We start from the raw sequence: 17023 nt of genomic DNA, 5'->3' as shown, positions 1-17023 counted from the left end.
TTAGTACATTTAATCATCTCAGCAACTCTAAAAGGTAGGGACTCATATTACCTTCATTTCAAAGACATGAACACTGAGGCTGACAAAGATGATTAACTTACCTGTAGTCACCAGCTGGTGTACTCAAAAGGGGACTTGACCCCTCAGTTAAGTATGTACTTATCTCACTTTCAACCTTCGATTCCTTTCCTTTTTGTCCCAAATCTAATCAGTCACCAAATCATTTAATTTTTGGCATCAGTGGCTACACACAAATATTACGCATCCACCCACCACTCCTGTCCTCTTCCTCTGCTCGGGTTCTGGCGGGGGGAGCTCAGGGTGGAAGGTGGGGGCAGGGCAGCCTGCATCCAAGTTGCATTGACACAGCACGCACACTGCTTTATTTATTTATTCATCGGAGCCAAACTCTGTGTTTATCTGGGTAGGCCTAGAAGGCAGGTGCTCACGACTCACATCTTTCCTGGGCCCCTCTTTCCCACTGCACCAGGATGCCCTGGGATTCAGAGTTCTCGTAGAAATCCTACTGTTTCTTTTCCCTGCCTAAAATCATTTGGCTTTCCTTTCTGCTCTTCCCTGCCTAAAATCCTTTGGCTTTCCTTTCTGCTCAATCCCAACACCCAGCACCTGGCGGAGCTGACACAAAGCTCATTCCAGACTTCCCTCCACCACCCTGACTGCTATATTTCCTGCATACATCATGTTCTTTCAATACTCAGTTTTCCAGATCGTTCTTAAAAGTCACTTCATTTGTCAACTCCTTCCTCTGTGATCTGCAAACACTCTAAACATACCTTTATCTATGTCTTAAGAGGTCTGCTTCTGATACAGCCCTCCCTAGCCCTGTTGCACAAATGAAGTGCCTAGTCCACGGCATATAAAATGCAACCAGAATGCCTGCTGAATGAATGAATGAATGAATGAATGAATGAATGAAACACTATGGTGGGTGCTGTAAGTCCAGCAATAATTTAATTTGGAAATATTTATATATGGTTTAAATTCAATCCCCACATCTCTTTTTAAAATATACTACAATTAATAAATAAACTTTTATCGTGTTTCTCTCATATACATCCAATCGAAACTTTCTCAAAAACCCTCAACTGAGGAATGGATAATAATCAACAAAATAGTTCTAATGAGTCAAAGTGACTTCTAGGCAGTGAGGTAAGGCATGATGGAAACATATTCACTCCTTGATAAAAGTTTTGATTTAATGTGGTTTGTGCTAACTTGGTATAAAGGTGGCAAGCACTAAGAAAATAGGATTGAGCAGCTGATATAATCGTTCCTTTGCTTCTAAAGACCTGCATTATTAGGAGAGATGCATGGGTGTGGGTGTGTGTATGTGTGTGTGTGAGTGTGTCTTTCTTTCTCTCACATACATATACAACACATACTTATTATTTAGTGTATGAAAGAATCAGTCCCATTGCCCCAAACCAAAATTGCTGAGTGGAGATCACTTCCCACAGGGTGGCCCACAGTAGGAATAACTAGGGCACGAGTCCACTATAAAAATCTAGGAAATGGTAGGGTGAAGTGAGGGTGGGTAGGAGTCAAGTAAAAACCAGTCTTACTGAGTGTGATTGGAATTCACTCTTCACTCGACCAAAAATGTACAATCTGACCATACCCCTCCACTAGCTCGACCTCCCAAGCCACATGCCTTCTGAGGGCCGAGGGTAAAGCCAGCTGTGGTTATGCATTTGGGCTAAAGAGCCCAAAAACAGAAAAAAAAATTATTTTGAAATGCATTACTCTTCAAAATTAAGGGTAATTGTGTGTAGCAGCCTGGAAAATATAGCTCATCTAGTACTACCCAGCCACTGAGCCCCACAGCACAAAACACTGGCACTCTGAATGCAATTTCGAACTGAAAAAAAAAAAAAGGCACAAAGGGCGGAAGGAAGGGCGGAGGCTTGCTATAGGGTTGTGACTTGTAAGAAGGCTGCTGCCTTGGGAGACAGAGCTAGTACACACAGCCCAGCAGTTTTGCTACGGTGCTGAAGCCACTAGATGCTGCTGTATACTGCTACAGCAGCCAAGCAGAGAAGGCAAATAAAAGGTTGACAGAGAATTACATAAGGAAATTAATGTGGCAAGATCAGGACAGAAATCTAACGGACAAACGGGAAAGGACTTCCCATAAAGCAGTACCTTGAAGGCTTCTCCCTGACCTGCTGCAATGCCACACTAATGGAATATCCATATCCATCACTACCCAACTAGTCTAGGTGGGTTTACAGGCATAGAGGAGGCGCTGCACTCAGTTAATTCATGGCCATGCAGACATTCCTTCGTCTTGTGACAAAGGCCTCTGAATGAGCCAATCTGAGCTTCGGTACCCCCCTTCCTCGTTTCATTCCTCTCATTCCCATTAAGTAAAGGTTACGGTTAAGGCAGTAACCAGCGGTCAGAACTCAAAACCTTGTGAGGAAATGGAGACATAAACTCACTAGTTACAGTCTTCCTCAGCGACAGGGTAGCAGGAAGAAACACACGTGAAATTCAAACCTACCAACCTTTTGGGTTAGGGAAACAATGGCAATACAGGAGTGATGAGAGCTAGAGAGGAACCTTGGAGAGCACAAGGAAATAAATGGACATGAAGGGTGAGCCCTTCATCTGTGAATATACCACCTTAGGCTCTAACGGACAACGAGTAAATAGAAAATTGTGACACTCACAACAGCCATTGAAAGTCTTGACTATCTGGTAACACACAACTGACCTAACTTACTCAAAGCAGTGGTTCTCACCTGGGGAGGCACCCCGAGGGGACAATCTACAATACGTGGAGACATTTCTGATGTCACTACTGAGGGTGCTACTGGCACATAGTAAATAGAGGCCAGAGAAGCTAGTAAATATTCTACAGTGCACAGGACAGCACCCACAACGAAGAACTACCCAACCCACCCAAAATGTCAATAGCATTGAGGCCAAAACCCCCTGAAATAAAGGGTCCATAAAGTGGGCAACAACCTACAAGTAGAAAAAGAACAGCGCCAGTAGCCTCAGCATCACCCAAGGGAAAATTCATCCTGGTCAAAGGACTCTGGTCTCTGACTCTCTTAGTTGGTATTATTCTATGGGCAAGAGAAGTAGCAAAAGTTATTGACGCACTGGAAAATACTCTGTTCAGTACATTCCCCTTCCAATTGGTTTCCTCCCAATTGGTCCCATGCTTTTACCTTCACCATGACTCACCCACAGAGAAAAAATGTTGGCTAAAGAATACGTGCCCATTCTCCTTGGCATATATTGCTCTCATTTTTGATTAATAAATTGCATTCTGGCTCATACGCTCCCATATCATGAGCTAGGGTGATGAGCATACTGTCCCTAAAAAAAAGATCCACTGACTCTTAAGGCTAAGGTCAACTTTAGAATGAGACGTCCAAAAGTGGGATCCATTCTGAAGAACTGGGTCTTGGTAACAGAGACATCCTAGACACCATGGTGACCCAGGGCACATTTCTCTGAACCACATGCAAGAGAGTAAGGAGCCTCCTGGATGCCACCGTGCTGCGGCTCAACATAGGGTCCTGGCCTCAGGGGCTGGCAATTCCAGGAGAACAGACAAGACAAGGAATTAACCAGCACCAGCATCATGGCACAGGAGAAAGAAAAACAACAGAAAGAGTTGGGTTTAAGGCTCAGATCCACTCTCCAAATATCCCTGTGACATTTCATTCCTCCAAGCTACATCTATAAAATGGGATAACAAAACTATGCTGACTGTTCTCCATCATTTCCAAAATAGCATCCCAGAAGGAGAGGTGTTAGGCCATAGAGAAAAATGTCACATTGATCCTGTAACTCCAACCCCACTGAGGCGATGTCAGACGAGGGCCTACCTGACCATCGTCCCCTCGACCACTGCTCCTCATCTGGAAGGACACCCCACCCAGCACACAGCAGTCCTGGAGTTGAGCAAGTAGTGCCTTTCCAGTGTTTTCTACTGAGCAAAGTTTTATTCCCTACCTTAACTGTTAGAACTAAAACAGTCAAACTGTAGCCTCAATTCCTAAAATTGAGGTTCCAATAATAATCTTGCTCAGATTCTGGAAACCAGTGTTTGTGGGGGCCTGGAACACTGAGAATCATCTCCTTCTATTTATACATGTGACTAATTTCTCCACTCAGCACTATGCCAGGTTGTTGGTGTGGGTAATTCTGTTTGATGAGCTAGCACTCCTTCTCCTACACGTATTTCAATGTGATACTTCACTGTTCACCCCACTTTAGGCCACTGGCAAAACTCTGCTCCAACCGTACCTGCACTTATCTTCTGAAAGGTTAGAAAACACAGAGCTAAGACAAGAGTCGTTAATTTAATCACAGATCATGACATGGCTTTGCAGGCTTCAGTTCTGGCTATCACAGTTAAGTTCCAATTGTTAACACTCAGACAACCTAAATTACCCAGGGAACTGAACGTTGCAACCAGTGCGCATTGTGCATGAAAGTTGGCTTTCCGGAACCTGAAAACGCTGTGCTGGCATATTCAAAGGCTTTTGTGGGCCACAGGTATGTCACAGGAGCCACCCCCTGTCGATGGCTGGCCTGCAAAATTCTTATGCTTTAGATGGTGCTGAAGTTCTCAGCCTTTGACTTTCTTCTTCGAATAGGCAAGCCAAGCCCAGGTGAGCTGCAATACTTAATCTAATCACACATCACAGCAGTGTGGCTGCCCCGAGAAGAGATTGCAACTGTCTCTGCAAACCTCTGAAATAATTAAAGTCATGCATATGGGGAACACTGAGGAAAGAACATGAAAGGAAAAGTCCAGCAAAGATCTCAAAAGTTCTAAACTAAACTTTTTCTTAGTGAGAAAAGAATATATGCAGTCAATTTTATTCTAAGTAAGGTTAAAAAGTTATTGCAGAGGGACCTACTGCCTTTCTGCAAAACTAAAGGGAAAAGCATGCCACTTCAGTTTCTAGTTCCTCTAAGACAGCAGCATCAGGGCCTAGCACACTGGCAAGTCTACAGACAGTAGCATTTTTATAAGTTAAGTCCATGGCTAACACTTTTACTGCATCTGGTTCAACATCTGGAAATAGCATCTCTCACAGGGGATTAAACCAATTGCATTTTGTGAAAAGGGACAGCTAAATATTTCCTAAGGTATGGCCCTATGCATCATCTTCATCAGAAACTCCGGCAAGTGGGTTAAAAATGGAGATGCCTCCAGAACTTTTAAAACAGACTTTTGAAAATCACAACCCACATTGAGCAATGCTTAGACATTAAGATCCAATGTCTGTTTTGTAAAACACTAGTGTAAAACACTATTTCCCATGCTCTCTTCTCCTTCATGGTTTAAACTGCGGGTCTGGACTTACTAGATTGATATCATAATCCTCTCATGAGTTGCAACCCTGAGCTTAAAAAACACTAGTCTAGTTGAGTAGAGGGAAACAGAACTGGAGATGCACAATTAGCGGCAAACACTTCAGCCTCTGCGATACAGCGGGTTTAGCAATTCCCCACCTTTTCCAAATTCAGCAGAATGTCTTATAAACCAAACTATCTCCTTGGATGATTTCAGGCATTAAAAAGTGGTTGCAGGCTTCGGTTACAAACCTTAATGGTACCCACTGTCTTAAATCTGGACGGGAAATTGTTACCTCCATGGGAAAGATCACCTCTAACCCTCCAGCGACAAGCGAAGTGATGAAATGAGCAAAGTGTGTGCGCAGGAGAGCCCCTGCCAGGCCCCCAGCCACATCCTCTGGCAAGGGCTTCAAAGCCCTCCCTCCCCCCACCCCTCCCCACCCACTCACTCCAAACACCCAACGGGGGTAAATTACTTTAAAACATTTAAGTGTTGTCTTCTCTTCAAAACAGCAATTCAATAAATGCTTAGGACTCAGCAGCACTTGCAGAAGCCCCTCACCTGATTTCTCCCTGTCATTTTTCTTCTGCTAGGCATTGCTTATGTCTCCTCTCCCCTGCACCTGCCACGCAGCGCCCCTCTCTGCCTCCCTCACGGCCTTCTCTCCCCTGCCTTGGCTTTCTTCTGGGAGAGCTGAATGGGACAGAGCGGATGCCTCTGATCTCACTCTGCTTACAGCATGCCCTCCTCCACAGGAGGAGGTTGCTTTTTGGCTAAAGCAACACCAGATCTGGAGCGGTTATGCATCATTAGTAATAATAAAGCGTACTGGCTTTCTAACCTCCAAAGGAATCACCTCTCTGTTTACTTCTTCGGTCTTAAATTCTAAGGCAGAAGCCTATGCAAGGCAGAATGAGGTCCGAAAGAATAGTAGCTAGGCCTGTCGGAGAGTACAGGAGAAAAAAGCAAAAGCCTGTTACCTGGGCTTCTCACTTGCCACTGATGCTACAGTATTTTCCTTGCATATTTCCCTGGTGGGCCTCCCCCAGCATAGCCATCTGACTCTCATTCAGTCACTCAACAAACGTTTACTGAGCACCTACTATGTGCAAAGAATCAGTCTCAGTTCTGTAGCTATACACAAAAAAAGGTAGTCACTGCCCTCGTGAAACTTCTGTTCTAACAGGGGAGACAGATAACAATCAAATAAACAAATGAATATATAATGCCAGGGGGGAATAAGTGATAAGAGAAAAAAACCTGAGTAATGCAAGAGGCCCAGGGAGTGCCTGGATGCTATTTTATATGGGATATTCAGGGAAAGCCCCCTGTAAACTGACAACTGGGCAGAGACCTGAAGGAAGCCGGGGAGTGAGCTATCTCCCTTCCCTGGAGGGAGGAAAAGCTCCACTTGCAAAAGGAATAGCATGTGCAAAGGCCCTGGGGAGAGAACTCAGTGAAAAAAAGAAGACTGTGAGTAGATTCAGTTAACAATAATGGGTTGGGGGGAGTGAGGACAAGGACAACACTGCCTTCCTGTATAGCACAATGAATGCTCCAGGTCTTGAGGTCCCTAGACCCCCACCAAGGTCTGCCTCCCAGCCTGCCTCTCCCTGACATCTACCAAACTTCTTGTTCCCAGCTTCCCTAACCTCCTGACACAACCCCTGCCAAGAGTCCCAGCACTCCAAGTCATTCCCTCACAATTTATCAATCTATTTAATTTTTCCTTTAAAAACCTGAGCAATAAATGTACTTAGAGAAAGGCAACATGCACATTTAACCACAGCCTCCCAGACATAGGAAATGTACCACAGTGAAGAGCAGAGGTTCAAAAGGTCAGCTATTAAAAAAAAAAATTAAGTCTGCTATGCGCCCGCAGGAGATGTGGCCTCCTAATTTACAATCCCTAGTTCTGTAAACTGGGGCATAATAATCCTTGAAACAACCTTGGGAGGTGGGTATGGAGGTAACAGGGCCTGAAAGCCTACGACCAGAGGGGGCCCTGAAGCTGCCAGCCTTTGCAACCTCAAAGTAGTCCTGAGTGCGACTGGGTCCCTCTAGTTCCCAAAGTTGCTCTCACAGATGTGGTATATAAATACTGATCATGAATCATTTTTATTTTATAGAAGTTTGATTTTTTTTCATAAATTCTTCTATAGCCCCACCCACCCAGCCCCCAAGTCACTGGCAGCGCCCAAAGGGGAGCCTTTGCCTCTTAGGTTCTCTGACATCTTAACCATAAAGAATTAAGTCCGCATCCTTCACGGCCAAGAGTGTCGGAGGCCGGTGGTCCGGGACGCAGGGCATCACAAAATATGCTCAGTTAGCCTCAGGGGCCCTCTCGAGGCCTCAGAGCTGGGTCGCTGCGGGGTGCCAAGGTCTGGAGCTTCAGGTCAACGCAGGGCGGCGGCCAACGACCCCTGCCCCAGCTGGGAACTTTAAACGGCCCCCAAACGGGAAGGGGTCACTGGGCAGAGAGTCCCTGGCCGCCAAGCGCCCCGACCCCCGTGGTCTCTGTCTCTCTCTCACACACATGCACACACACACGCACAAACACACATACACACACACGCACACACACACACACGCACACACGCACGCCGCCTCGCGCGCGCCCGTGGCACAGCACAGGCTTCCCAACCCCAAACACACGCGCGCACCCCGGGCAGGCGGAGTTCTGTATTTCCTCTTCCTCGGAGCTACTTGGGCGCTCTCGGCCGCCCCTCTCCGCTCGGATTCCCGGGCCCAGGCGCGCCGCCGCCCCCTTCCCCGAAAGCGCGCCCGCCCGGTGCGTCCCGCTCGGCGCCCGGACCTCCGTGAAGCCCCCCAGCGCCTCCCCGGTCTCAGCGGGGACCTCAGCGAGCCAGCGGGAGGAGGGTATTTACTAACGATCTGTCCCGGGGCTCCCTGCTGCCCAGAGCACCCCCTCCCGCCCCTCCGGGCCCCCCACCCCGCGAGCCCATCGCCGCCCCCTCCCCGGAGCGCGCTCGCCGGGGATTCCCTCCCATCTGCGAGTGCGGGAGAAAAGCCGAGTCCAACCCGCCAGCCGCGGCTCTGGCCCAAGGAATTCTGACTCGAAGATCCCAACCCCACAGTCCCCTGTCCCCAACACCCCGAACCCAGCAGCGCAACTCTCCGCAGCCCCCTCCCGCCGACCCCGGTTGAAACGTCTCCGCGGGCTGCCGGCCCCGGGCCCTGCGCTCCATCCCCGGGCGCCGCACCTCCAGCGCCCGTTCCCCGCGCTCCCACTCGCGCCCCGGCCGCCCCCTGCCCTGACTTCCCCAACTGCAGAGCGCCCCGACGCGCCGCAGCCCTCACCCCGCAGAGCGCGGCGGCCACCCCCGCCCAAGCCGCGCCGCCCCCGGGGAGGAAACAAAAGTGTCTCGGCGGCGCCCGGAGTCCCTCGGAGCAGGACGCCTCCTCCGGCCCCAGTCCCAGCCCCCTCCCCGGCCGCGCTGAGGTCAGCGAGTCGGGGCGCGGCGCCAGCCCAGGAAACTTTACGAACCTGCTAGGGGGTCGCAGGACCGCGGCGGCGGCGAGGGTTCCCAGCGACCAGAGATCGGGGGACCCGAGACCATGGAGAGGGGGCCGGAGACTCTGTGGCCAGCTCGGGGCCGCGGCGGTGTGGGTGGCCGTGCGTCTATCCCGTGCCCATCCTCGCCCGCTGCCGCTGGCCCGAGCACACGCACTTACACTGTGGGTCGGCCGGCTGCTGCGCCGCCGGCTGCCGCTGCTCTCACTTCCTCTTCCTTCCTCCTGCTGGCCAGAGACACATTTTGCATCTGCAAGGCATCCCGAGATCAGCCGCGAACTCTCCTCCCGAGCGGACGCTGCGGAGTTGCCGCCGCCTCCGGCACCTGCGCCCGGACACGCGTGGTTGGCGCGTCCGCCCGGCGCCCGCGCTCCGCTGCCTGCCCACCGCGCTTCGCTGGCGAGGCGTGGAAGGGCGTCCGCGACTTTTTGAAGTCCCCCTACTTAGAAAAGGGAAATGGCAAACACCGTGCACGACTCAGATCTGCTATAAATAATATGTGTGCAGAGCATGACTTCGATGAGCTCACACGCGGCGTTTCGCAGGCACTAATTAACTCCGTCACCCTTATAGCGCCATCTCCGGGAGGCCGAAAGCGCGTGGCATTTTGTTACATGCTTTCATTTTGGGCAACTGGTTGGGGATTTTAAGGGGAAACTTCGGTGGGCTGTTTTTAAAGCTACTTTAAAAGGCCAGTGGTGTTTGTTTTGACGCTGGGCTGCTACCCTTGGACGGAGTGACAAAAACAACAACAGAACCTTCCCTCCCCCTCCGCTGTCATCTGTGTATTTATTTACCCATGCTGCAGTTGAAACTGCAAGATTAATTTCTAATCAACTAAGACAGAGACTCCCAAATTTTGCATAAAGCAAGATGTTCTACCCCCGATTTGGTATTTAGGATAGATTACTTAATTCGTGCAACCATCTTCAATCATTTTCAAAGCAGAAATCAAACATGTTAACTCCCAGCATAGCTGGTAGGAGGGCAATGGCAATTGTTGGAGGGTTACAGAAGAAACACCTGTCCTCTCCGAATTCAGAAATATCTACCTTGGCTTTAGTAGAAAAGGCAAAGGCAGGTACTATGCATTCCTTCACTTCTAACTGGCAAAGGAAGTAAGCTGCAGGCAAGGAGGCATTAGAATCAAAGGTAGAAAGAAAAGCTCTCCTATTAGATTTCAATTTTAACCCTGTGCTGGCTGTCCTCTTAGCGAAGCCACAAGCTGCTGTCGAGTACTTTGAAGTGCAGCTAGACCTGAGGTCTCCTGTAAGTGTAAAACAGATGCAGGAATCAGTATAAAAAGTAGAATGTAAAATAGTTTGCTAATTATTTTTATATTTATTACATTGTTTCAATAAATGATAATAATTTGATGTAATAATCTGGGTTAATGCATTGGGTTAAGATATCTAAAGTTTATATCTTAATGCATTAATATATAAACATATATAATTAAAATTAATCGTATTAGTTTCTTTTTACATCTTTTAATGTGGCAACTACAAAAATGCAAGATTACACATAAGGCTTTTAGTAGGGACTCACATTATATTTCTGATGAACAGCCCTGCTCTAACTCCTTATTATAAGCATAACTCTGAGGGGTAGTATTAGTAGCAGGAATGCCTGGTCCAAACGGTTCTAAGCCAATAACTTCACTTCTCTATTTTCTCATCTATAAAGCAGTAATAATATAATAATAAAAGTCAACAGGGCAACTATTAAATGAGGTGATTTAATAAGCAGTCTGTCAGTAAATGGACCCTTCACTAATGATGCTACTAGCTGCTTGTAGTGATAAGTATGAATCTGATCTACAACTTTCTAGCTAAGGCATATAAAGATCTTAACTTTACTCATACATCATGAGCACACAGTGAATGTTAGCTGTTATAATTGTCCCCTCCTTGCCCAGCAATTAGACAAATCTACTTCCCTGTCACCTTTGGTCCCAGGTCTGCCCTCTGCAGTCAACATGGAGTAAGTCACATCCATCCTCCAGGAGATAACATTTCAGATCTTTGAAAACAGCCCTCACCTTCTATCTAAACATTCCTTTCTGAGGATTAAACTTCTCGGTTACTCTGACTCCTCTTTGCGTAATAGAATTTCAAATCTCACATTAACTATCTTCTCCTTAGAGGATACCTGTCTCTTCCCTTTAAAAAAATTAGTTGTCATATAGATTAATTACCTAAGGAACCATGAATAAACACAATACAGCAAAAGCTCTTGTCACTTTTTTTTTTTTTCCAAATGCATCTCAATGTTGAACTAAGTACAACAGAAAGACTGGAAATTCTTTGCTGTGTTACTGTTAGACCACATACATGCTCATGGAATTGATCTTTGGGACCAAAGCCTCTTGGACCAGTGTTTCCCTGTATCCACAGATGGGATAACAATACTGGGGTGCCATAATACACACTGCTAACAAGCTCCCTCCACCATGTCAGGGGAATAGAATTCTTTGGTTCAGTGGTTCCTTCAGTTAGTAATAATCCTCTTAACAGTGCAATTGCCAAGCCTCACTTTTCTTTCTTTCTTTCTTTCTTTCTTTCTTTCTTTCTTTCTTTCTTTCTTTCTTTCATTTTTTTTTGAAACTTTTCCCCTCCTTTTTGTTTTATTTTAATAGGATTGGGGCTATAAGTTGAATTCCATTACATGTATATTGCATAGTGGTGAAGTCTGGGCTTTTGTACACATCATCTGAATGGTGTGTGTTGTACCTCATAGGTAATTATTTATCCTTCACTCCCTTTATCCTCTCCCCCAAGCCCCCATTTTCCCCATTTTTAAAACATTTTCATAGATTTAGGGAGTACAAGTTGAATTTCATTACATATATATATATATATATATATATATATATATTCACCACTATATATATATATATATTATATATATATAGTGGTGAAATCTGGGCTTTTATAATGGTATACCCATAAACCAAATACCTCTTTCCTTTTGAGTTTCCAATGCCCATTGTATCACTCTGAGTCTTGTGTAGCCATAGTTTAGCTCTCATTTATAAATAAGAACATGTGGCATTTATTTTTCTATTCCTGAGTTACTTCACTTAGGATAATGGCCTCCAGTTCCATCCTAGTTACTAGAACACTATTTCATTCTTTCTTATGACTGTGTAGTATTCTATGGTGTGTATAATACACACACACACACACACACACACACACATCTGGCATTTTCTTTATCTACTTAGCGGTTGATGGGCACTTATGCTGATTTCATATCTTTGCAATTGTGAATTGTGGTGCAATAAATATAAGAGTGCAGGTGTCTTTTTGATATAATGATTTATTTTCCTTGCAGTAGATATCCAGTAGTAGGATTGCAGAATCAAAGGGTAGATTTATTTCTAGTTCTTTGACAAATCTCCATCCTGATCTCCATAGAGGTTGTACTAATTTACATTCCCACCAACAGTGTATGAATGTTCCCTTTTCATGGCATTCATGCCAACATCTATTGTTTTTAGACCTTGTAGTTATGGCCATCCTAATTGGAGTAAGATGGTATCACACTGTGGTTATAATTTGAATTTCTGTGATGATTAGGAATGTTGAGCATTTTTTCATGTTTCTTGGCCAGTTGTGTATCCTCTTTTGAAATCTACCTGTTGATGTCATTTGTCCCCTCTTCAATGTGGTTGTCTGATTTTTTCTTGATAAGTTGAGTTCATAGTAGATTGTGGATATTAGTCATTTGTTGGATACATAGTCTGTGAATAGTTTCTCCCATTCTATAGGTTGTCTTTTTACTCCTGTGATTATTTCCTTTGCTATGCAGAAATTTTAGTTTAGTTAAGTTCCATTTGTCTGTTTTTATTTTTGTTGTATTTACTTTTAGGATCTTAGTCATAAATTCTTTGCCTCAGCCAATGTCCAGAGAGTTTTTCCTAGGTTTTCTTCTAGGATTTTTATTATCTCAGGTCTTACATTTAAGTCTTTAATCCATCTTTAGTTAGTTTTTGTGTATGGTGAGAAATAGGGATCCAATTTCATTCTTCTGTATATGGCTCTCCAATTTTCCCAGCACCGTTTATCGAATAGTGTGTTATTTCCCCAGTGTATGTTTTTGTCTGCTTTATCAAAGATTAGTTGGTTGTAGGTATGTGGTTTTATATCTGAGTTCTTTATTCTGTTCCATTGATCTGTGTCTCAATTTTTATACTAGTACCATACCATTTTGGTTACTATAGTCTTGGAGCATAATTTTAAGTCAGATAATGTGATGTCTCCAGTTTTGGTCCTTTTGCTTAGAATTGCTTTGGCTATTTGGGCTCTTTTCTTGGTACCATATGAATTTTATAATTGTTTTTTCTAATTCTGTGAAAAATGATGTTGGCATTTTGATAGGAATTGCATTGAATCTGTAGATTGCTTTAGGCAGTATGGTCATTTTAACAATATTGTTTCTTCCAATTCACGAGCATGGGATGTTTTTCCATTTGTTTGTGTTGTCTCTGATATCTTTCATTGGTGACTTGTAGTTCTCCTTGTAGAAATATTTCCTTTGGATAAATTTTCCTTGATTAAATGTATCCCTAGTATTTTTTTTTTTTTGCAGTTATTGCAAATGGGATTCAGTTACTGATCTGGTTCTCAGCTTGGTCATAATGGTGTATAAAAGTGCTATTGAAATTTTTACATTGATTTTATAAATTGACGCTTTACTGAACTCATTTATCAAATGTAGTAGTGTTTTAGAGGAGTTTTTAGGGTTTTTTAGGTATAAGAGCATATCATCAGCAAATAGATAATCTGATTTCCTTTTTTCCATTGTGGATGCTGTTTCTTTCTTTCTCTTGCCTGATTGCTCTGGCTAGGACTTACTAGTATCGTGCTGAATAGAAGTGGTGAAAGTGAGCATTCTTATTTTGTTCCAGTTCTTAGAGGGAAGGCTTTCAACTTTTTCCACTCAGTATGATGTTGGCTGTGAGTTTATCATATATGACTTTTATTATTTTTAGGTATGTCCCTTCTATGCCAAGTTATTTGAGAGTTTTTATCATGAAGGGATGCTGGATTTTATTGAACACCTTGTCTATATCTATTGAGATGATCATATGGCTTTGTTTTAACTTTTGTTGAACCAACCTTGCATCCCTGGGATGTAATCCACTTAATCATGGTGAATTATCCTTTTGATATGCTGTTGTATCTGGTTTGCTAGATTTTGCTGAGGATTTGTGCATCTATGTTCATCGGAGATATTGGTCTGTGGTTTCTTTTTTTTGTTGCATCATTTTTTGGCTTTGGTATCAGGGTGACTCTAGCTTCATAAAATAAATTAAGGAGGATTTCCTCCTCATTCTTTTGGAATAGTTTTAGTAGGATTGACACAAGTGCTTCTTTGTATGTCTGGTAGAATTTGTAGAATTGGCTATGAATCCACCTGGTCCTGGACTTTTTTTGTTTGGGTGATTTTTTTTATCACTGATTCAATTTTGTTATTCATTATTGGCTTATTCAGGAGTTCTACTTCTTCCTGCTTCAATCTCAGGAGGTTGTATGTTTTCAGAAATTCATACACTTCCTCTATGTTTTTTAGTCTGTGAGTATATATAGTTGTTCATAATAGTCTCTGATTATTTTTTGTATTTCTGTGGCATCAGATGTAATGTTTCCTTTTTCATTTCTAATTATGTTATTTGGATCTTATCTCTGCTTTTATTGGTTAGTCAAGCCAGTAGTTTATCAATTTTGTGTATCTTTCTGAAGAACAAATTTTTCATTTTGTTGATCCTTTGTGTTGTTTTCCTGGCCTCTGTTTTAGTTCTGATATGATCTTTATTTCTTTTCTTCTACTAACTTTGGGTTTGGTTTGCTCTTGATTTTCTAGTTTGTTGAAGTGCAATGTTAGGTTGTTAATTTGTGGCCTTTCTACTTTTTTGATGTAGGCATTTAATGCAATAAACTTCCCTCTTAGCACAGCTTTTACTACATCCTACAGGTTTTGGTATATTATGGTTTGATTTTCATTTATTTAAAATAATTTCTGTCTTTATTTCTTCATTGACTTAGTGATCATTCAGGAGCATATTGTTTAATTTCCATGTATTTGTATAGTTTCTGAGCTTTCTCTTTGTATTGATTTCTATTTCTTTTTTTCACTGTGTTTGAGAAGATACTTGATGTGATTTCTATTTTTTTGAAATTTATTAAGACTTCTTTTGTGGCCTAGCATGTGGTCTGTCATGGAGAATGTTTCATGGGCTAATGAAAAGAACATATTCTGTACTTTTTGGGTAGAATATTGTGTAAATATCTATCACGTTCCTTTGGTCTAAAGTCCAATTTTAATCCAGTGTTTCTTTGTCCATTTTCTGTCTTGATGATCTGTCTAGTGCTGTGAGTGGAGTGTTGAGGTCCCCCACTATTATTGTGTTGCTTTCTATCTCTTTCTTTTGGTCTAGCAATATTTGTTTTGTGAATCTGGGTGCTCTGATGTTGACTGCATATATATTAAGGATCATTATATCCTCTTGCTGAATTGATCCCTTTATCATTATATAATGACTTTCTTTGTCTTTTTTTACTGATTTTGATTTAAATTCTAATATATGTATAGCTACTCTTGTTCATTTTTAGTTTCTGTTTGCATGAAATATCTTTTTCCATCCCTTTACTTTCAGAGTATATGTGTCTTTATGTGTAAGGTTGGTTTCCTGTAAGCAGCATATAGTTGGATCATGAGTGTTTTAATCCATTCTACCAATCTGTATCTTTTAAGTGGAACATTTAATCTATTTAATTCTGAGGTTAATAAGCCTCCATGTGAGGCTTTGTTCTTGTCATATCATTAATTGTTATCTAGCTGTTTTATAAATTTTTTGTTTATTTCTTTTTCTCTTTTTGTCTTTGTGGTTTACTGAGCTTCTCTCATGTTGACATTTAATTCCTTTCTCTATCTCCTTGTTTTATCAGACTTCTAATTTTATATTTTCATGTGGTTTTGTGATGGTGAATATTGACCTTTTTGTTCCCATGTTTAAGAGACTTTTGAGTATTTCCTGTAGTACCAGTCTAGTAGTGATGAATTCTTTCAGTGTTGGCTTAGTGGGAAAGACTTTATTTCTCCTTCATTTATAAAACTTATTCTAGCAAGATATAACATTCATGGCTGACAGGGTTCCACCCCACCTCTACCCCAGCACTTTGAAAATGCCATCCCATTCTCTTCTGGCCTCTCAGTTTTCTGCTGAAAAGTACCCTGTTAGTCTGATGGGGTTTCCTATATTGGTAACTGAATGCTTTCTCTTGATAATTTTAAGACACTTTGACTTTAGTCATTCTAATTGTAATGTGACATGATGAAGTCCTTTTTCCAGTGTATTTGCATGGGGATTGTAGGGCCTCCTATATCTGAATTTCTAACTCTTGGTAGTCCTGGGAAGTTTTCATCAATTATTTCCTTCAATAGATTTTCTAAACTTTTTTATCTTTCTTGCCTATGAGGAATACTGCTAGTTCTTAAGTTCAGTCGATTTATGTAGTTCCAGATGTCTTGAGGGCTTTGCTCATTCTTTCTTATTCTTTTTTCCTTATTTTTGTCTGACTGGATTATTTCAAAAAACCTGTCTTCAAGTTCTGAGATTCTTTCTTTTGTTTGGTCTAGTATATTATTGAGGCTTTCAAATGTGGTTTGTATTTCCTTCAGTGAAATTTTCAGCTCCAGAATTTGTGTCTGCTTTTTTTTTTTTTTTAAGATATCTATCCTCTTAGTAAATTTTTCATTTATATCCTGACTAGAATTTCTGATTTCTTTGTATTAGTTTTCAGATTTCTCGTGCATTTCATTGAACTTATATAAAAGCAATATTTGGAATTCTTTATCTAGCATTATTAGGAACTCTTTTTGATTGGGATCCATTGCTGGGTAATTATAGTCCTTTGGTGCTGTCATATTTCTTTGCTTTTTCATGTTTCTTGTGTTCTTGCATTGGTATCTGCATATCTGATGTAGCAGTCACTTGTTCCAATTTTTTGAAATTGTTTTCAAAGGGTACAATTTTTTACTGAAGATGTACATATGTTGTTGGTTGAGTATGACACTTTGGCTTTGATTTTGGGTACCTGCAGTAGTGTAATCTTTGTTTGATTTCTTAGGCA

At 42.7% G+C, this 17023-nt stretch overlaps 1 protein-coding gene across 3 annotated transcripts in view; it reads right to left on the bottom strand.

The window, feature by feature from the left end:
* Window positions 1-9404, bottom strand: part of ELMO1 (engulfment and cell motility 1) — a 504832-nt gene extending 495428 nt beyond the window's left edge. For 2 of the 3 annotated variants that reach the window (XM_012777572.2, XM_076006306.1), the window contains exon 1: window positions 8859-9404. The gene's annotated coding sequence lies outside the window, so the exon portion shown is untranslated. The remainder of the gene's footprint in view (window positions 1-8858) is intronic. The other variant, XM_012777576.3, reaches the window with a different exon arrangement.
* Between the last annotated feature and the right edge of the window lie 7619 nt (window positions 9405-17023).

This window comes from Microcebus murinus, chromosome 9 (assembly GCF_040939455.1).
Source record: "Microcebus murinus isolate Inina chromosome 9, M.murinus_Inina_mat1.0, whole genome shotgun sequence".
NCBI lineage: Eukaryota > Metazoa > Chordata > Mammalia > Primates > Cheirogaleidae > Microcebus > Microcebus murinus.
This window is presented reverse-complemented; position numbering and strand designations above follow the sequence as displayed.